At 38.7% G+C, this 23910-nt stretch overlaps 1 long non-coding RNA gene across 1 annotated transcript; it reads right to left on the minus strand.

The window, feature by feature from the left end:
* Window positions 1–508: 508 nt before the first annotated feature.
* Window positions 509–14107, minus strand: LOC115430536 (uncharacterized). Its single transcript, XR_003936952.1, has 3 exons — window positions 14097–14107; window positions 5228–5230; window positions 509–623 (listed from the first exon to the last, which is right to left on the minus strand). It is a non-coding gene; the product is annotated as an uncharacterized LOC115430536 (long non-coding RNA).
* Between the last annotated feature and the right edge of the window lie 9803 nt (window positions 14108–23910).

A 23910-nucleotide genomic window follows, 5' to 3' on the forward strand; every position in this document is an offset into this window, starting at 1 on the left:
TTCATCACCAATTTCTAAAACCCCAGTGATAGCCTAATTATCACTAATCCATTAGTCTTTCCATGCTTATGCACCTGAATCACTTCCTTCAAGGTGAACAACTTCAAAGATGACTCCATCATAAACACAGTCCGCTTGTTTACATAACACTCGGGTCTTTTTGGAAATTTTGCCGCAAAGTGCATTGTGGGAATAGTGACCATGTGAAAATGGTTTCTCACAGATTCGGCAAGAAAACGAGCCACATCGCTACAACGCAAAATTATACAGTCCACCAGGGTTGTTTTAAAGAATGAGTCTAATTGATGGCTGGAGGTAAAGGTGACATTTGGGTTCAGCACTCATGGAAGGGACAGAAAAATTGTTGCTGCGTGGAATTCCCATCCCCACAATGCACTTCATGACAAGGTTTCCGAAAAGGCCATAGTGGCGTTTCAGTTTGTTATGTAAACTAGCGGACTGTGTTTATGATGGAGTCATCTTCGAAGTTGTTCACTGTGAGGGAAGTGATTCAGGTGCATAAGCACGGAAAGACTAATGGATTAGTGATATTTAGGCTATCACTGGGGTTTCACAAATTTGAAAAAAAAAATTTTGAGATGAAAGTTATACGCTGCTTTAAGCTGATGTGTGTCTGCTTGAAGCTTCACTTCGTTTGTGTTTTGATCATTTGGAAAATGGACCAAAAGAAGTGGATAGACAATGAGGTCCATCGGCTGAATACACTCTGTTCAGTAAATACACAGGATATAATAAATATATATATTGGGTATTTAATGCAGTCACTAGAAGGATGTCACTTTTTTGACATGTATTTAATTTAAAAAATGGTCAAATATTTATGTTTTTTTCTGGCTGTGAAAATATTGACCTCAGAGTTAATTGTCATTTGCCTTTCATTTTCATTTGTCAGTCATCATTTTCACTCAGATTATTCATCATATTGTTGATGTGGAGAATCTATCTATTTTTTTGAGTGAATGTTTTCACAGTTCTGAGATGATACAATATTATATCTATTAAGATTTGATTATAAAATTGAATTATTTAGTTTCAGTGTATGATATTTAGCGACAACTAGGGGTGAAGTTGAAGATTACAACTAGTTAAATCCCTCCCCTCACCAAAACTTACAGTGGCTGTACTAAATGTGGAAAGCCTCATTTACAGCTACTGTGTGTTTTCCCAGTCTGAGCTTTTTGTAAGGGAACATTAATGGGATATTAACTGTTGTCCACATTCAGACATAGATGGTGATCCATGTGCTGTAAAATGAAGGACATGCACTAGAAACATGGTGAACCCCATGGTGGGGACCCCCCTCCCTGTGTAGATATAAACAACTCATTCCAAGTGAAAAAAATTTAATGATTTTTGTTTTTGTGCGATTATATAGTAATGAAGACATATTCTATTTTCTTTGTGTATTTTCCTAAATCCCACAAAATCTTGGACAGTTAAATAATCTGAGATCCACTGGGACGTTGGTGTTTTTATCTTAGCTCATAATTCTGGTAAATAAAGATGTTTGTGGTGGTATGATCCTAGCAACAAAGCTCAGCTGAGGTGTGGATTTTATTTCTGTTTACATATCCAGCATGCTCATTTCCTGTTATTTGGTTTCCAAGAATATCAAAGTGATAACATTGTTTTCCAGAATTGCCATCATGTGTACATATATGTACAATTTATCACAGTGACAGGAAAGTCAACCCTAACAATGTGCACAGATAACCAAATGATAGGAGTTGAATTGGTCAGATAAAAAAAAATAATCTTGTACAGGTGTTATTCAACATACTCATTGTAGTATGCCATTAAGTCTGGTTCCTTGTGTAAAAGGCTGCCAAATAGGTCAACACATTGTGTTAAAAATTGATTCCCAAACGCAAAAAAACCCCAAACATTGTATAAATCCAAGGAGAATGTCAGTTAAATAATCTTTTATATTAACTCATTGACATTGTGGATCAAAGGTAGAGGCATTGAAGCTTTGTCAGGAGTGTTGAAGGTAGAATACAGTCAGAGTTTTTGAACACTATCATTTTATGTTTTAGTTAAAATATCACCAAAATATGGACAGTTTTTCTCTGTAGGCTTCACACAGAATTGCACATTACTGGCAAATGGACCTAAAATCTGGTGAAAGCTGATGTATAAAATAACTGGGTTGTATAGTCTTGTCTTAATGCCACCAAAAATGCAATAAGATAATCTTTAGTAGGGATTAATTCTTAACAAAAGGATGACTTTATGCATAAACATGTCATGCAGCAATATGATGCAAACATGTAAATAGAGGAAACACGTTGGCAAATTCTGGAAATCCTATTGAAAGGGTATTATCTGAATATTTACATGGAGAGATTTTAAATGGCATGCGGAAATGTAGCTGTTATCTGTGGTTGCTTGGTGACTAATTCACCAAGTGGAAAGAAAAAATCCTTTAGGGGCTATTTGCATATGCAAAGTGCAGAGATATGGGAATAAAGAATCTCTGGGTGTTTGGAGAGGTGTGCACTGTTGCTGACATGGATCAGAGAGTATGGGGGAGCAGAGTGCATCAGCAAGGCCTCCTGACTCTGAATGCTTTGTGTGGGGAGTTAGCGTGTCAGTAAGTTCTTAACAACTTCCATCCAAATTACATTTCATCATGAATCACTCAGATCTGTTTGTGTGTATGCAAGAGTGTTTATGTGAGAGAGGGAATTATCCACATTTGGTAGATGACTTTTTAATTAAAGAATGAATCTGAGGAAAAATTATGGAAATTCAGTTGAAACAAACAAAAACCTCTCATAAAACCATGATGGAAAAACAACTTGAATGTTTTTCCTTGTTAGTATAATTTATCTTCCACATACAAATGTAGTTGTCTTCCAGGGTTAAAAAAATCTGTTTGCTGTTTTGGTGTGTTGTCAGTGAATTGAAAAGGGAGTATTTACATTTTCACTTTCACCGGTTTGATATCACAGCATGCATGGGTATCTCATTTGTATGTGGATCTTTTTGTGCAGTGGGGGTCATGGCCACTAGTTTGCTAGCCTTGCTTACAGGTTGGTCACAGCTAACACTTAATGGCTTTCTTCAGGTTTTGGAGAATGCCATCATGGCTATAGGGTTAGGGTTATGTCACTGCCTGTTGGTTTGGTGTTCTGGTGTACATGGAGGGTATTCAACGAAACCCCTCTGTCCAATCCACCTGTTTGGCAAGTTCACCAGACCCCACACCAGTAGACTTTTTTTATGTGGATACCTAACAGACAAAGTCTACGCTATGAGACCTACTACAGTCACTGAATTGAGAGCAGCCATTGAATGTGAATGCACGCAAATACCAAGGGAATTGTTTTGTGATGTGTGCGATTCCACTGCTTGGTGTTGTCAGCAGTGTCTGAACCAGAATGAATGTCAGTTTGAGAACAGGCGGTGACAAAACCTGTATATATGTATATATATACAGTACAGGCCAAAAGTTTGGACACACCTTCTCATTCTTCGCATTTTCTTTATTTTCATGACTATTTACATTGTAGATTCTCACTGAAGGCATCAAAACTATGAATGAACACATGTGGAATTATGTACTTAACAAAAAAGTGTGAAATAACTGAAAACATCTCTTATATTCTAGTTTCTTCAAAGTAGCCACCCTTAGCTCTGATGACTGCCTTGCACACCCTTGGCATTCTCTTGATGAGCATCAAGAGGTAGTCACCTGAAATGGTTTTCACTTCATAGGTGTGCCTTGTCAGGGTTACTTAGTGGAATTTCTTGCCTTATTGATGGGGTTGGGACCATCAGTTGTGTTGTGCAGAAGTCAGGTTGATGCACAGCTGACAGCCCTATTGGACAACTGTTAGAATACATATTATGGCGAGAACCAATCAGCTAAGTAAAGACAAACGAGTGGCCATCATTACTTTAAGAAATGAAGGTCAGTCAGTCTAGAAAATTTCAAAAACTTTGAATGTGTCCCGAAGTGCAGTCGCAAAAACCATCAAGCGCTACAACGAAACTGGCTCACATGAGGACCGCCCCAGGAAAGGAAGACCAAGAGTCACCTCTGATGCTGAAGATAAGTTCATCTGAGTCACCAGCCTCAGAAATCGCAAATTAACAGCAGCTCAGATTAGAGACCAGATGAATACCACACAGAGTTCTAGCAGCAGACACATCTCTACAACAACTGTTAAGAGGAGACTGCGTGAATCAGGCCTTCATGGTCAAATAGCTGCTAGGAAACCACTGCTCAGGAGAGGCAACAAACAGAAGAGATTTATTTGGGCCAAGAAACCCAAGGAATGGACATTAGACCAGTGGAAATCTGTGCTTTGGTCTGATGAGTCCAAATTTGAGATCTTTGGATCCAACCGCCGTGTCTTTGTGCGACGCAGAAAAGGTGAACGGATGGATGCTACATGCCTGGTTCCCACCGTGAAGCATGGAGGGGGAGGTGTGATGGTGTGGGGGTGCTTTGCTGGTGACGCTGTTGGGGATTTATTCAAGATTGAAGGCAACCTGAATCAGCATGGCTACCACAGCATCCTGAAGTGACATGCCATTCCATCCGGTTTGCGTTTAGTTGGACCATCATTTGTGTTTCAACAGGACAATGACCCCAAACACACCTCCAGGCTGTGTGAGGGATATTTGACCAAGAAGGAGAGTGATGGAGTGCTGCGCCAGATGACCTGGCCTCCACAGTCACCGGACCTGAACCCAATCGAGATGGTTTGGGGTGAGCTGGACCGCAGAGTGAAGGCAAAAGGGCAACAAGTGCAAAGCATCTCTGGGAACTTCTTCAAGACTGTTAGGAAACCATTTCAGGTGACTACCTCTTGATGCTCATCAAGAGAATGGCAAGAGTGTGCAAAGCAGTCATCAGAGCTAAGGGTGGCTACTTTGAAGAAACTAGAATATAAGATATGTTTTCAGTTATTTCACACTTTTTTGTTAAGCACATAATTCCGCATGTGTTCATTCATAGTTTTGATGCCTTCAGTGAGAATCTACAATGTAAATAGTCATGAAAATAAAGAAAATGCAAAGAATGAGAAGGTGTGTCCAAACTTTTGGCCTGTACTGTATATATATATATATATATATATATATATATATATATATATATATATATATATATATATATATATATGTGTGTGTATATATATATATATATATATATATATATATATGTTTCCTTGTTTCCTGTTTCCTTGGTTTTTACCCTCTACCCTGCCAAGGGTAGAGGGTATCAGTTGGTCATCAGTTGGTCGTCTGTCTGTCAAAAAACTTTGCCATGCAGTGATAAATTAGGCCACTAGGGGGCAGAGCCTCACAGAGTTGGCCAGAGTCGGCTGTACACATACCAATATCAGTGCATACTCACCTACACCGATGTGGTCCCAAATCGGACGTGACAGTGCACAGCATGATTAAGGAATAAAGGAGGGATTAATGAAAATGCCTCTGTAAACCACCATTTGGATTTTGGAAACATTTGGAAAAACAAACACTAGAGTCTCCACTTCCAGCTTCACTGCAGTTTGACAGTGGAGATGATAGAGCAGAGGAATGGGCATGAGAAATGGAACTAAACAACAATAACTTTCACCAATATTTAGCTCAAGCCTGTGAAAATGACCTTAATGTTAAGGCGAACGTTAATAATGCAATGTTGAGCATGGAACCGTGACATTAGAATCCAGCCTGGCTCTGGGTATAGGCGATGCAGGCAGCTGCCTAGGGCGTCATCTGCTGGAGGGGACGCAAATTGCAGACAAAAAAATACCAAAAAAATATCTGTATAATAAACTTGAAACGCACCCTTTACGCTAACTTGACGTGTTTTCTCTTAAATAAATCCTAATCAAGCCTCAATATGACAAATCTTTATGACATTTATCCCACTTTGTGGATTCTGTCATTTACATTTATTTCTCATTTACTATTAAAAGGCATGACACCAACTCACATAATCTCTTTAACATGCTAAGTATCTAACCAGTTAAAATTATTTCTTGTGTATTTATTTTGCTTATACTTATGCTTCATTTACATTAATCCTTGCCACTGTATGTTCTGTTTTAGATAAATCTAGGATTCCTTTATACATCTATTGCACAAACCAATTCCAGTATTAATTCACAGTCTCAAACATTTTTCATATTGCAAATCAACATATCAGTGACAGTCAATATTTTGAAGATTTTCATAAGGCAGGCCAAGGGTTTCCAAGTGTGAGCACCTTAGTTTATCTGTTGTCTTGGTTTTTGTCTACTGTCATCAATTAGGCCCTCCTTTTTGTTTTTTTTTGCGTCTATTATTTCTTGGCTATTGTCTTTTTTGTTTTAGTTTTTGCCAATAGTTTTTATATCTGACAGCTTGTTGTTCTTGTTGTTACTGTAATGTTGTAAGTTTAAAAAAAAAAAAAAAAAAAGAAGATTTGGTTGAGGCCAGCAAAGAATTTTCTGCTTGTGGTAAACTTTGACGGTTAAGCCTCAGGGCTTATGGTTCTTCCACTGAATGGTTCAGAAGACATACCTAGAGTATTACTGGCTGCAACAGGTGTAATCAATATATACCTCCTGCACTCAACATAGATGAAAAATGAAGGAAATAGACTGAACTTTACTCTGTCTGGTTCTGGCTTGCACAGTGGAACACTTCAGAGACACCTCATCACAACATTTATTAAATACAAGCAGGGCCAGAACGTCCTGTCCTCACAACAAGAGAAACAGAGCATAACAAAAAGTGGAGTCTGATGGAGAACTGAAGCAGTTCATACAACAGTTTGTGTGTGTAATCATCTCACTTGTAATAAACAGCAAACCAAGAGCTGAAGTGATAGATGAACACTAGCAAACTACACTGACTAAATGCTGGAACATTAGTGCAGTGAATGTAATTGCCTTGTGGATGATAAACAATATTACATGGACCTGTGGTGTCTTTAATCACATATACAGTATGCTTGTTCAATTATAGATGCAACCTCACTTTTTGAGAGATGGAGTGTGGTGCAAAACACAGACACATGCACATTTTGCTCTGAATGTAGGTAATTCAAGGCTGGATGGGCCATTTAGAGCAGTATGTTGAGAACTTTGCTGATATGTGAAAACACTCCTGCTTCTCCACAACAACGATTAACTATGTTTCAGCTTCAAAAGTATTTGTCTGTGGTGACTTTATATAATTATGACAATAAGCTACGTGAGGCCATCTGTCCTTCATATTTTCAGCTGACTGATTACATCAATCTGATAAATTTTGCTGCATTCAGGTACCACTTGGAAATGCGAAATTTAGAAAGTATATCAATGAGAGCACCCAGTCATATTGTTTTTTGTCATTCAATTTCAGTTGATTTTGCATCCCTACCTTCTGGAAGTCATGTGAATAGTCTACATCTACCAGATCACCTGTCCTTCTGAGTTTACCTAGAAGACAAAACAAAACAAGCAAACAAAAAAAAAGCATATGTTCAGTTTTGATGTGAGGTGCAAATCACTGTTTTACAGAAGATGAATCCATTATTTTGTTCTCAATATTGAGCATGGCTGTGTGATCGTTAAAGGAACAAACATGCATCAGTTCTTTTCATCAAGCCCCTTGATACACTGTGTCCCGTTTGCGTGTGTGTCTGCGTATGTGTTTGCATAACCCACTCAGCCATGATTTCATAACCATGTTCGTCCTGGACACTGCTACCTACTTCCCACACAGCTGAATATTGATAGAGGAACAGGCCTGAATAGCATATATTTTTCTAAGATGCTTTGTAAAAAGAATTACATTTATTCACATAAATGCACTGAGCTGAGTAAAAATAAGAATAAATGTCATTGTGTTGATTCATTTTAAATGTATAAAGCACATCATCAGTGTCTGAGTCATAATTTCAGGGATATAAAAGGCTACTTTTTTTTTTAGTTTAAACTTTCAGCAGTCATGTTTTGCTGCTATTTATTATGCTTTTTGTGCAAAGTGACAGTAACATGTCAAGACCCAAGACACATTGGTGAACATAAAGACATAACTAACATCATTTACATTTAGAATGGTACATCTGCACACACCTGCACATTAATACTACTACTAGTACTACTAATAATAATAACAGCAAAAATAATAATCATCATCAAAGGAAAGGGAAGAAAATAGAAAAAAAAGAGCATAATCTATCAGTTTCCATTGTACAGAAGTTCTGCCAATGCTGTGGTACTATTCTAATTTGTCATGAATGTGAAAAGGGACACACAGGAGTGTATTGGGTGAGTGTGGGTTTTCAGTGCCATGTAATTCTAGTACAAATCAATTAAAACTGTGTTTTAGTTTTTATTTTGCATCTTTTTGGTAACAATGAAGCCTAAAGTCTTATTTTCTCTCAATATTTATAAAGTAAAGTTAACCATTGACCCATTGATCTTATCTGACATACATATGCATATGCATATGCCACTGGGCACAAATAAACTCCCCACCCTCCCACGTCTATTCAAAAATTACAGATTATACAATCAGCCCTGCAGTAGGTTACTATGTTCCATGGACACAGTTTATCACCAGCTGTCTGTGTGACTGCCTCAGCATCTATTTGTCTGTGTGTCTGTGCCAATGCAAACAACAGCTTTAACACTGCTTTTCATCCATGCAAATATATCTCGCTGAAAAGTGACATTTGATTTTCAAATTTCTGACCTTTCAAACTGTTGGTTCATCAACACATGAATAAGGATACTGTGTGAAAACTATGTGAGCCCACAACCAGGAAATGATCCACAGGGACCAGACACTTTTCTGTGAATTCAGTCAGAGACAAGGCCTTCTATGAAGACAGCTATTCTATAAGGACTTGTTAAAAATCTCAGGCACTGTCTGTCTCATCTGTCTAAACCTGAGGTCTCTTGTTGTTTGTTATAGTTCTTGTTTAATAGGGCATTTAACATTGTATGCTGTGGTAAATTATTGTCAACTTATAAAGTTAGCATCTTATGATCCAAAACAACAAACTGATTGCTGTTTATTCACAAGCGGGAGGTTTTAAATAATGCATATGTGAATGTGTGAGGCTTTTATGTCACCTGCTGTGTCTCTATTTTTGTCTCTGTTCTTTCTGTGTCATCTGCCTCTGCACAGGTTTATCCCAAACCTAAAGAGACACAATGCAGCTTTTCCTACATATGGCCATTCTGCCTTGACTTAACACAAAATCAGACAGTATGTTGTTTTTAAAAGGAACTGGAAATGACTCATTAACATTGGAAGAATTAGACCGCTTTATTGCTAGCTTCATGATGTGCAAGATGTTTGTTGACATCTCTTAGCGCAGTATAGCATGTTTACCTCATCATTGACGATTACTGTGTGGGCTTGAGGCTACTGTCACACTGTTGCCATGACATCTGGAATCCATGAAAAGATTCTGTTGAGTATGGTGAGAGTGGGGGAGATGATTGTTGACAGCAGCACACATACAAAAACACATACAGAGAAAATGTAAATGTCAAAGACACATGGACGTCTCATGTGTACACATTTTATTTACTGATTGACGGTCAGAACAACACAATGAGCCTCTGGTTGCCAAAAAGAATTCAAAAGCAAATGATGGACTGACTGACTGACTTTCTGACAACATACATTTCTTGTCCATCAACAGCCTACAGATCTGTCCTACAGAGGTCAAGTTAGTTAGATTGGGTAATAAGATGATGTGGAGAGACAAACATATTCCAGTGGGTTAAAAGAGGATTTAAAACTAAATTACTCAACAATGGCCTAAAGCAGGGGTGTTAAACTCATTTTAGTTCAGGGGCCACAAACAGCCTAATATGATATAAAGTGGGCCAAACCAGTAAAATAATATAACTAATAGGATAAGAAATTTTGAGTGAAAAAAGTAAATTCCATAATGAAAATGTATATATCTATGAATTGTACTTGAACATAACATAAACAAATATGAACCTGAAAATTCGCTAGTAAAATAGGTGCAATGTTAACAGTATTACATCTTAGTTTATCATTTCATTCATTCATTCATTCATTATCTTCCGCTTCTTCCGGGGCCAGGTTGCGGGGGTAACAGTCTAAGCAGGGATGCCCAGACTTCCCTCTTCCCAGACACCTCCTCCAGCTCTTCCGGGGAGACCCCGAGGCATTCCCAGGCCAGCCGAGAGACATAGTCTCTCCAACGTATCCTGGGTCTTCCCCGAGGCCTCCTCCCGGTGGGACATGCCTGGAACACCTCCCCAGGGAGGCGTCCAGGAGGCATCCAAAACAGATGCCCGAGCCACCTCAGCTGGCCCCTCTCGATGCGGAGGAGCAGCGGCTCTACTCTGAGCTCCTCCCTGGTGACTGAGCTCCTCACCCTATCCCTAAGGGCCAGCCACCTTGCGGAGGAAACTCATTTTGACCGCTTGTATCCAGGATCTTGTCCTTTCGGTCATGACCCAAAACTCATGACCATAGGTGAGGGTAGGAACGTAGATTGACCGGTAAATCGAGAGCTTTGCCTCTCGGCTCAGCTCCTTCACCACGACAGACTGGTACAGCGACTGCATCACTGCAGACGCTGCACCGATCCGTCTGTCAATCTCACACTCCATCCTTCCCTCACTCGTGAACAAAGACCCCGAGATACTTGAACTCCTCCACTTGGGGCAAAGTCTCCCCACCGACCTGGAGAGGGCAAACCATCTTTTTCCGGTCGAGAACCATGGCCTCGGATTCGGAGGTGCTGATCCTCATCCCGCTCGCTTCACACTCGGCTGCAAACCGCCCCAGGGCACGCTGAAGTTGAAGTTTATCATTTATACATGTGAATCACAACTTAAAGATCCCAGTGTATCTACAAATACACAAACATTAAATAACAGGGAGAATATTATTAAAATTCCACATACTTCTCTTAAGACATTTCAGATATTCACTTTTTTTGTAAAAGGCTAGACAGTAAATGCAAACATTTTTGTGTAATTTAACTTTTTTTACACTAAAAAAAGAGACAAATTTACAGTTTTCATTTTTCATACGTTATTTTGATAGTATTTTACTGGTCCGATCCACTTTAGACTGAAATGACCTAAAATGATTTTAACATCCTTGACTGTTAATATCGTCAATGTCATTTTTGGATTTCACAAATTCATCCCAGGGGCCGGATTGAACCCTTTGGTGGGCCGGATTTGGCCCCGGGCCGCATGTTTGACACCTTTGGCCTAAAGAAATAAAACAGGGAAAAAGGAGGGAAAGAGTGTTTTGAGACAAAGAGAATAACTACATATGTGACATATGTGTTCTCCTCCAAATGTGCCAAGTACTAATTCTAATGCTAGGTCCTGTGTGCATTAGGATGGGTAAAATGCAAAGAATAAATATCCCTGTATGAATAACAGAGTGAATTAACCTTTACATGCTAGCTTCAAAATGTCTATAGTCAACCAGAATGTCTCTCCAGGTTTCCATACATCCTAAAATACTATTTAATGGACTAACCGTGTATATGTATGTTTTATGACCCTATCCGCCAAGCATGCATATATCTAATGGAGACAGACAGGCAGTTTCATAACATAAATAATGGGACATACAGTACGTATGCTCTTATATTAACTGTATAAGTTAAAGTGTAGCAGACTGTTGAGTATTTCCCATAATAATAAGCTTTAGTTATAAAAATACAGCTGTGAATGATGAAAAGCAGGGTAAAGCAAAGGTAAACGCAGCCTACATCCTGTGGACAAATCCACAGTAATAACATACACCGCCCCTTTTTTGACATCATTGTTAAAGCCCACAGTGGGGTACAATGGGTTTGATTGGTTGTTATGTAACCACTGTCAGACGGTTGCCATGGTAATCCGTCCAGGGCGACCACCTTTGAGAGACAGTGACCCGTCCCATTTTGCAGCCACATGACTGTTCTCTGCAGGCTAATAGGTTTTACTGGACCCCTACTGCTGCTGTGTTTTCATGTCTCACTCAGGATTTGGACATGCATCGACAGTGAATTTAAACCAAATCAGTGTCAATATATAATGCACAATATCCAGCTGGTTTGCATTTCCATATAGAGTTCTGGATGCTCTAACATGAAGGTTGGAATCAGACACTTACTCCTTTTTTTGCAAACATAGCAGCGTCCTGTTTATTTCTTTCGGTCCTCTGGTTGATGCATTCTTCATATAAGAATGATTGTTTTAGCTGGTTTTTCACATGAAATCCTCTTAATAACAAGTGTCAACCATATTTTGACTTCCCACAAAGCTAAACATTGTGTCCACTGCCTTGAAGTTCCAATGAGAAATAAATAGTTTGCGAGTGCGGTACTGGTCTATTGTTCCACAAACCAAATACAATCTGCTGTTGTAATCAGCTGCTGTCTTGCTCAACTGGCTCTAAAACTTGGGACTGTGCTGAGCTGTTTGTAGCAGATCAGTTTAGCTGGAGAGGATTAGAGGTAAAGCTTTATAGACAAATTAACCTCAGGCAATCATGAACTCACCAAATTTCTTATGTCAGGTAACCTTGGATTAGGTCTAAAAGTATATACTGTATATCACACCATGCAGAATAATAATATAGTGCAACCATTTTCTCAGTGTGTTCAGTGTAAGATGGACAAACACTAGAAAAAAATCTAAATCTTACCAAGTGTATTTTTCTCATTTCTAGTCAAAATATCTCATCACACTTAAAATAAGACATAATCACCTAAAGAGTCACTTTTTAGTAAGATACACGAACTCATTTTTAGACAATAGATACTGACAATCTTACTTCAAGAAATCTTACCATGATAATTTTTACTTGTTCCGTCGGCAGATTTTTTTTGCTTAATTGAAGATTTTTTTTTTTTTGCATAATTCAAGCAAAAAATCTGCCGATGAAACAAGTGAAAATTATCTTGGTAAGATTTCTTGAAATAGGATTTTCAAGATCTATTGTCTAAAAATAAGTTCTTATATCTCACTGAAAAGTTACTCTTGATGTGATTATGTCTTATTTTAAGTGTGATGAGATATTTTGACTAGAAATGAGAAAAATACACTTGGTAAGATTTAGATTTTTTCAAGTGAATTTAGCAACATTTTAGACACACAGTTAATGGGAACTATGTTCATTCTATAATTTTTTAGTACATAGTTGAACGTATGTGTAAAAAAAAAAAAACTTATATAAGTGTGCTTTAGCTCCACATGTCTTTTCATGTCTGACCAATGACATCTGCCTATTGACCATCTATGACAGCAGCTTGTGTTCAGATTTTAATAATACTTAGTGCAGGTCCTGTCTTCTTTTTAAACTCTCCCCTGAAACTTGCGTCATTGAATACTAGAACGCCTGCATTCACTGAAAGGTCAGGTCGATTTCTCAGGTAACTTATTTTCATTGGATATTTGATTTGTGAAACTCATTTTGTCATGATATTGCCTTCTCCTCGCTTTCTTTGGAGGCTAATCCCCCTCTTTTCTTTAGGGGATGACTGAGGAGAGGAGGGCATGCAAGTGGCAAAACAGACCCAAGAACTTCTGAAACACAACAGGAGGAGTCGGCCCTAATCAGTGAATGCAAATGCCATCCCAGCTCCAGCCTCGGGTGCCACTACAGATGCCAGGAATGTGTGGAACTAATCCTCAGGATTTGGTATGCTTTTCCTCTCACCTTCCTTTTGTTTTTAAATTCCTCCCTATCGCTCTTGTCTGTTTTGCTGTAACAATTTTCCTCTGTCCTGATTTTTTTCTCCATATTTGATTTTTATATTCACGTACAATTGAAACCCATGACCTTCCTTCCATTAATCTGTTCAGTGGCTCCTGTTCGTTCTACCAATTTTCGACACACTTGTGTTTCCAGCACTTTTAGTGTTAGCCCCCACTTGTCCTCATTTTCCTTGTCACTCACTTCCTTCTTCTTTTCCCCCTGCCTCCTCAGTCATTATCTCCTTCTTATATCCTTCTCTCCCTATGGTGACTTCCATAAGCCCCTGCTCCATTTTCTTGTTTTCCCTCTCTCCCTCATCCTCTCCCATAATGCATCACACACATAATCACACAAACCAGCGGGGTCCTTAAGTTCATTTACACCTCTGCAGCAGACTTTCAGCAGCAAACCATTTCAAGGGTCACGGCTTTGACCTTGGAAGAACAGTGGTACTATGGCAACAGGGTGAGAGTAACATGGAGTTGCCTACTCTACCTACAGAGATGAGGTTGTTTGACTTTCACCTCCTCACTTAGGTTGTGAGATGCTACACCTTTTTTTCAGTCAGTGATGGCAAAAACACTCGTCTTGAGTCAAAAGACCAAATTGTATGTTAATCTGAAATGCTTGTTGAGGATCAACCAAAGTTTCTGCATGGCAATCAGATACAGCTTAAGATTTATGATTTTTAGTTTTATTTTCCACATTTTTCAGTAGATTAGTCAATCTTGCATTTGGCCTAGATATGTATTAAATAATATGCCAAGTTGACTAAAAAGTAAATCCTAAAAGGCGATGTATTCTGTAAATTTTCTACACAGTTTTCATTTAATAACCTAATTACTTACCATCATATCTTAATATACTTTGATCGGTATGGGCCTTCTGAATTATCCTTCTTCTTTAAAAGCACCTAAGAAGTGTATTCTTGTATTACAAAATAAAAAATTGATTGCCAGAATTACTCAAAATTAGGTATAGTCCTACAAAATAAGTCATTAATAATTGCTTTATAATGAAAGAGCCCAGGTTAGATGTGTGATCTGTCCAGTAGCTGATGTATAAAACATTACATGGGGAGCCAGGAAGTCTTTGCAGGGTGCCATCAGAGGATGGTACATGAGAGTCCTCTAACATATGTAAATGGATTTTTTAAAAATGATAAGTATTTATCATTATGTCATACCCTGAATCGACAGACTAGCCAAATATTCTTAATGCACAACATGAATAAGACTAATGTTCAGACAAAAAAAAAAAAACTGTGTAACTCCTAAAAAGTAAAAGTATTAACAGCAAAATTAATGTGGAGTAATAGGAGATTGAAAAACTCAAATCTCAAATGGGTTTTGGTCCATTTATTGGGCGATAAATGTATTTATTAGTACAGATCCACCTCCCCCTCCCTGTTCCTGTAAGAGGACCTGGAATCTATGATGTGTTTATCTTTTAACACTAAAGTGTGTGAAACATAGATGCATGTCCAACAATGTTTGCAGGGTAGTATTTTAAAAAAAGTTGCTAAATTTTGTGGTCAGGTAATTGCATCACTTGTTAATGGCATAATCATCCCTCTAGAACAGCTGCACATGTGAGAAAAAGCCAACCTGTAACCATTAACCTTTTGGTGGTTCCGGGAAAGAAGCTTATTTAAAGACAGGCCACCTCAACAAGGTTAAGAACCTGGACTACTGAGGCTGTTATATCACATTGTGAATTACGGAAAATCGCCCCAAGGTGGTCACTATAGAAACGCTAAAGTGTCTCGACTGGATGGCCTCTTACGTCAGTGACTGACTAAGCAAGATTAAATCAGGATATCTTGTTTGAACTGGGAAACAATGTGTTTCTGTTAAGACCTCGGACCTTAATTGTTTCTGCTCACTGTGTGTACATTTGTACTTTCCTGTGTGCAGGTTTGACCAAAATGATTACAGAGACTGAGAAAAAGTTACCAGCAGTGAACCTTACTGACCTTAACAATACTAATACATGCAATTTTAGGTACCTGCAAACCCAAACTTATAATGGAAAAAGTGTTGAAAAAGTTTCAATTTCATGAATTTGTACTTTTCTTGATCTCTGAGACTAAATAACTCATCAGTCTCTCTCTCTTCCTGGCTTTTAACCTCTCCTCAGTCACCTTTAGAAGTTTCTATTGTACGTCATTCCACAATTCAGACAACTGAACTGTGACTCCTGCGTCACGCTGGGATGAATTGAGGTAGCAACAGCAGAGTTTAAGTGCTGTTACCACGGAGACCACTCTCTGGGTCTTTAGAGATGAAAATGGAAGATTCCATGCATTTGTGCTCACAGCTGCTGTCAACGCTGTGAGGTGGATATGAAGGTTAGAGGAAGCAGGAAGCATGACCAGCTGGCCTGGCTGACATTTATGGAAAGTTTTGATGCTATGAATTTATTTTCTGGCTCATCTTGCAAGATTGTTCCTGTTTTTTTATTTAAATCTTTCACTCAATCACTTAATCTTTGTTTTAATAGCTACACAGTGTTCTCCATGTATGACCAGGAGAAGTTAGCAAATATAGAGCAGGTAAATTTTAACATCAATGAACAAGTGGTGCCAGGCACAACAAACCCTGCCCTCGCACATATTGTAGCTTATTTTGGCATCGATCCAGCTGATGTCATCATGTCTATATGTGTGTGGTGATGTCAGCATATCAACTGCCTCTATATATGTGCCAAGTTTGAAGTGAATGAAACAAAATTAATGTTTTTATCTACACATTTGAAATTTGGCCCATTATAAGGAAATGGGAGGAAAAAAAGGATTTAGAAAATTCATAAGAAATGTGAACTTTGATCGACTTTTCCCAAAATGTAACCACATCTAGTCTGAGTCACTGGCAATCTATAAACCCAGTTTGGTATGAATTCAACCAATAGTTTTGCTGCTAAAGTGTTAACAAACAAACAAACAAACAAACAAACAAACAAACAAACAAACAAACAAACACACAAACAAACAAACCAAAAACAATACCCCTTGCCTCCCCTTTAGTGGGTGGGGTCATAACTAACACCCAGACAGTGCAGCAATGTAGATACACACACATGTGCAGAAAGCAAAAAACATTTAACAAATAAACAAACCTTTCTGTTAGTGACTGATTATACGATAGACTAATTATATGCTCTTTTGTACAAGAAAAGCACTTGGAAAGTGCAAACCTTTGCCAAGACAGATCCCCCCCCCCCCCCCCCCCCCCCCCCCCGGATCACCACCAAATTTAATCATTTCTTCCTTGTGCCAGTATCAACATTTCCTGAAAATTTCATGAAAATCCGTCCATAACTTTTTGAGTTATCTTGCTAACAAACAAACAAGCAAACAAGCAAACAAACAAACAAACAAACAAACACAAAAGGCAAAGTGATCACAATACCTCCCAGTGGAGTTAAATATATATATATATAGACACACACACACACACACACACACGCACACACACACACACACACACCCACACACACACACACACACACACACACACACAGTGTATATTTTCAGTATTTTTTATAGTGGCACATACTTTTCACAGAGGCCATCTCTTTCACCAGGCTGAATGACATACTGGAAAATATGTCTATGAACTGTGCTGATACACATCACAGATTTAAAGCAATAACCATCCAATCATCACAGTCACAGAGGGAGGTATTGTCCCATAAGTACTCACTGTTAGATATGACCCACACATACATGTCCACACTTCCTTTGAGTAAATTCACATTATTATCACATACTGACATCATGATGATGTTCTCATACTTCAGTGTAATTGTTGCACACATCATGTGATGCACAAGTGAAGTATAGTATGCACTCGTACCACAATTATCATCACAGACTGCACTTATGCACGCAAAGAGGCTTCCCTCTTGCACACAGAAATGCAGTTTTATTCTTATTTGCATGAAAGAACACTGATGCACATACATATTTGCTGTGCACACAAATATGCACACACTTTTCTGCCCAGATACTGTATAATGATGTTGCTACTTTGGTTCCTAAATCAAATTATTCACGCATCTTCTTTTTTACGCATCCATCGCTCCCTGCCTAAGTGTGTTTCCCCAGAAACCAAAGGAGGGTTATTGTTGGACATCATTCTGTCAAGATATTTCTGGATATTTTATGTTAAGACTTCTCCAGTGCAACATTAAACATGTATAGTGAATAACCCAGTATTTATCCAATTGTTTCTAAATTTGCTTAGAAACAAGAATGAACTTAAACCAGTGTTATAAACCATATATTAAACCATGTTTGAGAACAACATGACACTGATGTAGGTCACTGGTTGTAGATTTGTGAGCATGATGAAAAATCTACGAAAAAATATTTGAGTAATATTCAGCATGTTTAGTTAGTTGACCCATCTTGGCCTACATCTGTCAACTTGTTAAAAACACCATAGTTATGTCTGGGAAGTGAGACTGCCAAAGTGGGTGAGCAGAAGTGTGTCTGCATAGTAACAAGGCCTGCCAAAGCTGGGGGAACGTACTAGGAATAATGGGGTGTGTATGTGTGTGTGTGTGTGTGTGTGTGTGTGTAAGTGTTATGACTGTCTGATGCTGAGGCTACAGTCTGCAGGGGGTCTGTTCCTCTTCACTGGGCACAGAGATGCAATGTAAACAAGTTCTCCAATCAGCCAATCAGAAAACACAATGTGGTGACCACCCATGCCCTCGTAGTAACCTCACCATCACACACAGGAGCACACACGCACGCACACACACTGATACCCATCCCCAGAATCACTCACAATAGATGTGAGATACACACAAACACACACACTCGCACTCACACATAGCATGAAGTGCTAGAGGACACGCAGCAGAGACTTTCATGACACTATCTGACCTCATTTCAGAGTAAGTGTGTCTGAAGTGGGGGAGGCTGCAGACAGACATACATTAGTGATGGAGCTGGGTCTGGGGTCCCACAAAAACATAACAGCAGCTACACACATAAGCAATGTAGTGTAAAAAGCATTTTACAGTACACAGTATCCACCCGTACCAAAGCACAGCAGCGTGTGTGATATTGTCACTTCCAGAAAATAGTGTGAAAAACTCCTGCACGGCCTGTTATGCTCGTTGTCCTTGTATAAGTCCTTGTTTGCTGCTGTTCCATTCCTCTGGAAAGAAGCCATAATGAAATCCCTATGCGGCCCATAGGATCCCATTGCCCTCGCCTGTCCTTGTCTGGTGGAGCAGAGTGGTGAGGATGAGAAGAGGTGTCCCGAGGTAGACAGACAAAAAGACAAATTAATCGTTAATTAAAGGCAGCGACAGAAACGCAGGAGTCTAGTGAGATCATCTGCAGACACGAAGGACAAAGTTTTATCACCAAACTGCTTTGTTGTTTGTTTTAGGAGGGTAAATGTTGATGTTATGATGAAAAAATATGAGTGTAAAATCAAAAGGGAAAACTGCTTGAAGAAACTGTACAGCTTTTTTTGTACATCTTCAGAGTATTTTTGGACATAGACACTGTTTTCATAGCAGTATGGATCAGGGCAAATGGAAAACCACAGCAGTGGCATTTGGCATTATTCCCAGTTTACTGCAAAAGCAGATGCAGCTAAGTCATTTTTTATCAATTTTTTTTTTTAAATTGGTGAATATTTGGAAGTTTCCAATATACTTTCAGTAGTGTGCTATTACTTACTTACTATACAATATAGGCATGTTGTATCTGTAACCCTCACTCTAAAACTAAGAGGATCACAACTTGAGAAACACATAATGCAATTCTTTTCAGATTCAGAATAAAGTGTGTTTGTGGGGCAACAATTCTTTATTTTTCTGCAGTTTCTAAAGTGTATTAATATGTTTACCAGTTTGATGTGAAAGATGTGACTGTCACTTGACGTTACCAGTAAAACTACTAACAAAGTCTAGGACACATTTATTTTTAAGGTACATTACAATCTGAGGACACATGTTATTGGAAATAAGAAAGCAATTAATACACATACAATTCTTCACACATGCTACATCTGAACCTAAACCAGAGTTATATTGCATTATGACTGCATCCAACAGAAAAGTGGACAAATGCAACAAGGGGATAGCCAAGAATAGAATTAAACATGTACAATATAGTGTGACTTTATCACTAAATAGTTCACTTTAAGACTCTAAGGGCACAGCAATGAAAGGAGTAATACTGTTTACACAAGATAGTTTACAACTACAGTTTTTGTGTTTCTTTTTGTGTTTTTTTGTTTTTTGTAACACCTGACATGACACTTAATGAAAACTCAACAAAGTTTCCTTCTCTCTTCCCTTTCTCTTTCCATCCCGTCTCTTTCTTTCCACATTACTGTGTCTCTGCTTTGTGATCTAGTGGATCATTTTAGTCAAGGGCGTGCAAAGGCAGCACTGGGACAATAGACCTCAGGGTCAGATCCATTTTCATTTTACATCATATTTATACACAACGCAGATAGATTGATTCAGTGCTCTGATACATGCATAAATAACAGCAAAGGTACCGCACCTATGAGCCTCATAACAGCCTACAAATACACACAAATGCACACACACACACACACACACACACACACACACAAAGGCAGGCGGTGACCAATACATCTTCATAAAGTAGACATGCCACTGTAAATTTCTGGAATGTATTGAATGGACAGAGTGCTTCTCTCACTCCTCAGTATTCATAGTGATGGAAATGGAAAGGGGTAAAAGTACACACACATATGCACACGTTCAGTGTCACAAGACATTATTTTTTACTCTAATTTCCAAGTGCAATGTTTCCTTCAGCAGTGGAATTTGGTTATATTGATTTTGAGAAGTTAAAAAAACCTTCCTTTTTAAATGTAATACTGTATTTTTCTCTCAGTTACCTTTATCAAGATTTTTTTTTTTTTTTTTTTCATTTTTCTTGTTGTAAAACTAGTGCCAATGTGACTATGACTGCACTTACAATTTTCTCTATCTAACATTTCATTGCACTCTAAGAGCTGATCCGGTGTCTGTAGTTTCTCTGCCATGGGTCGGAGGATTAAGGAAGAAAATCCCGGCATGCTGAGTGGAGAATATTCAAACCTTCTTGGGCTCAGGATGAGCAGAGGTGTGGGTGCAGTCAGGCTAAAGATGGGATTGTCTTTTAGGACAAGCTCAGTGAATCCACAGAAACAGTCTGGGAGGCTGTGAGCCTCTTGGGATATTGTGCGAATGAGCGTACTGCATCCATCTGCCCCATCATTCCTTTCCCCCATCTCCATCTCCTCCCCTGTTCGCCTCCTTTCATCTCCAGGTGGGCCTACTACAGCCCACTGCATGCATGTATTAGTGCTTCCTTGAAGTGACGCGACCTTCGGACGCCCTTTAGTTTCCATAGCAGCGAGCGGGCTAGTCGTGTAACATTAACATTCGCCAAGCTAGAGCAGTGGCTTGATCAAAGCGCCATTGATTTTGTGTCCAACATTTATTCAAAATAACCGCCCCCCTCCAATTAAAGAAGGAGGGTGATGTCTGTCTTAATAAGTAAAATGCGACTTGCAAATTAATTTGTCTCGAAAGTGGATAAAGGATAAAAGACAACTGGCAGGGTAGTGAAAGATTTTCAGTTTTAATTTGACACAGAATAATGGAAAATTTGGCTTGTCTGGAAACATTAGAATTGACTTTGTTTTAATTTTGATTATTGGGATTCTCTAAATTAAACCCAGTACAGCGCAGATTACTTCCTCTGCCTGGTTTTAACATACATTTACAGTTTACAATACATGGCCCATTTCCAGGAGTGTCCTCCAGAACCAATATATCATATATAAATACCAATTATATCTAAAAGAGGTCATTAGTAGTAGTGAGGTACAGTAATGGAAAAATGTCCTGAGGGGCTCATTGGTGCATTGATTTGTGAGAGGATTATATTTTAACCCTTTTAATGGACAGCAGAGCAAAAAGAGTTAACAAAAATCTATCATGACTGGCTGGGACAAACTCATTTACTATTTGCTCTTAATATATTAGCCTAAAAATACACACATCCATGTCAATAGTAATAGAAGCAGTGTTTGGTGGGCAGAAGGATGGTGAGATTAGATGTGTAGGGAGTCAGGGATCAGACAGACAGCAGAGACAGATAAGAAGATACGGATACAGGATTAACACACACACACTGTCACACACACACACACACACACACACACACACACACCACACACACACACACACACACACCTACTCTAACACACACACACACACACACACACACACACACACACACACACACACACATACACACACACACACACACACCTACTCTAACACACACATTTAAGTGACCTTTGCACTTTAAGCTAATACAAATTGTATATGAATTGCACAAATAAAGCACAAGAGACAAAAGTTATGCTTAAGGATAGAAGGAGAAGGTCATGTTTTTGGTAAAGCAGGAAAAAACAGAAGCTGACAAAACAAAACAAAAAAGACAATCAAGGACAAATAAAGACCATGCACAAAGCTCCACAGAGGTTTGTCTGTTCCCTGGTTATCCTCTGTCTAGCCTCTCATTTAGCTCCTGGGTTGGGATTTAGCATAATCAATTACACAACATTCCCCCTCCTTCGTCCTCATCCTCCTTGTCTGCCTCTATCCATCCCCTACTGTATTCCAGCTTTTCAGAGCAGATGATTGAATGTCAATCTCTTTTCATGCGTTTGCATCTGCGCACAAGCAGAATATAGAGACATTCTGGCATTTTTAGCTGCCCTTTGTCCCCGGGCCGCTGCGAGACGCCGATAAAAGACGCAACAAGCTCAGTCACAGATCAACCTTTCAGGGCTGGAAAAGAGAGAGAGATGAAAGGGGAAACTGCTTCAAAAGCTCAGTGGAGTGGAGGAAGGAAAAAGGGGGAGAAAAAGACAGGGACATGAGTGGGATGTGGTGATGTAAGCGAAGCAATGGCTGCTGAACTGTGGCTGACAGTGAAAGAGCGGTGTGCGTCTGAATTTATGTTGAAATGTTTAAGAGCTGGGGCAGGTGTTTGTGTTTTCATATTCAAGGGCAGGAAAAACAGACAGACAACCCATCTTAGTCTGCTACGAGATGACAGTTTGTTCACGTCTCGATTGTGACTAACCTTAACCTATTATGATGCTGTGTAACCATACGGATGGAGCTTGGGGCCATTGCATGAGCATAAATAATGCAATAATCAGCCACTACCACTCTGTTTTCTTCGTCTGTCTCCTCACCACTTCAGGGTATGGCACAAAACTTAAATGCACATAATCCAAAACTCATCCTTACATAAAAATTATATTTTATTTATTTATTTTTTTATTTCAAGACACCTTCCTGCAGGCTGAGTGTCAGGTTTATCGTCATGCATACGTCATTAATTAATAACATGAAGAAATAAAGAAGTAAATTTTCTAACTTAAGAGGCAAAGCTGTTGTTAGTACAATTGGTTACTAATTGAACTACTAATATACACTAACACAGGACTATATACAGAAAAAAAATATTCCAACCCTGTCACCAGATGACAAGAATAAAATGGTCTTTTGGCCACTAATGTTAACCCATAAAGACCCAGTGTTTTTGTGTCTGTTCCCAAATGCATTTGTCCTCTAGATCAAGATTCAAGGTTCAAGGTTACTCTATTTGTACCTGTGGGTAGATTTGTTTTGCAGTCGAGGTGATTGCTTTGGCATTACAGCAAGAAATACATTAAACATATTAGGCAGGTACTTGATCGAGCTTACAGACAGGACAAAAAGTGCTCAGTGTTCCACCATTCATCAATATAGTAGCATGGATAAGTAAAAGAATAAAATAAATAAATAAATAAGATTAAATAAATAAAAACAAGATGCGATAAAACACAATAAAAACCCAGAGGACATAAAAACAGTCTGGGATAAAAACCAGGATAAGAACATAAAATTTAAAAATTCAAAGTCAGTAATAATAAATAGAGCAAAGAAATAGAATAAATAACTAAAATAAGTTAATAAAGTGCAATGTCACTACTTCTTATTGAGCTCAGCGACGGTGACAGGAACAAAGTTGTTTTTATAACGCTGTGTCCTGCACCTTGGGACTAAAAACCTCCGTCCAGAGGAAAGGAGCTGAAATTCACTTCGTAAAGAATGGGAGTCATTATTAAGAATTGATGAAGCCAT

The sequence above is a fragment of the Sphaeramia orbicularis genome, chromosome 12 (genome assembly GCF_902148855.1).
Source record: "Sphaeramia orbicularis chromosome 12, fSphaOr1.1, whole genome shotgun sequence".
NCBI classification, from domain to species: Eukaryota; Metazoa; Chordata; class Actinopteri; order Kurtiformes; family Apogonidae; genus Sphaeramia; species Sphaeramia orbicularis.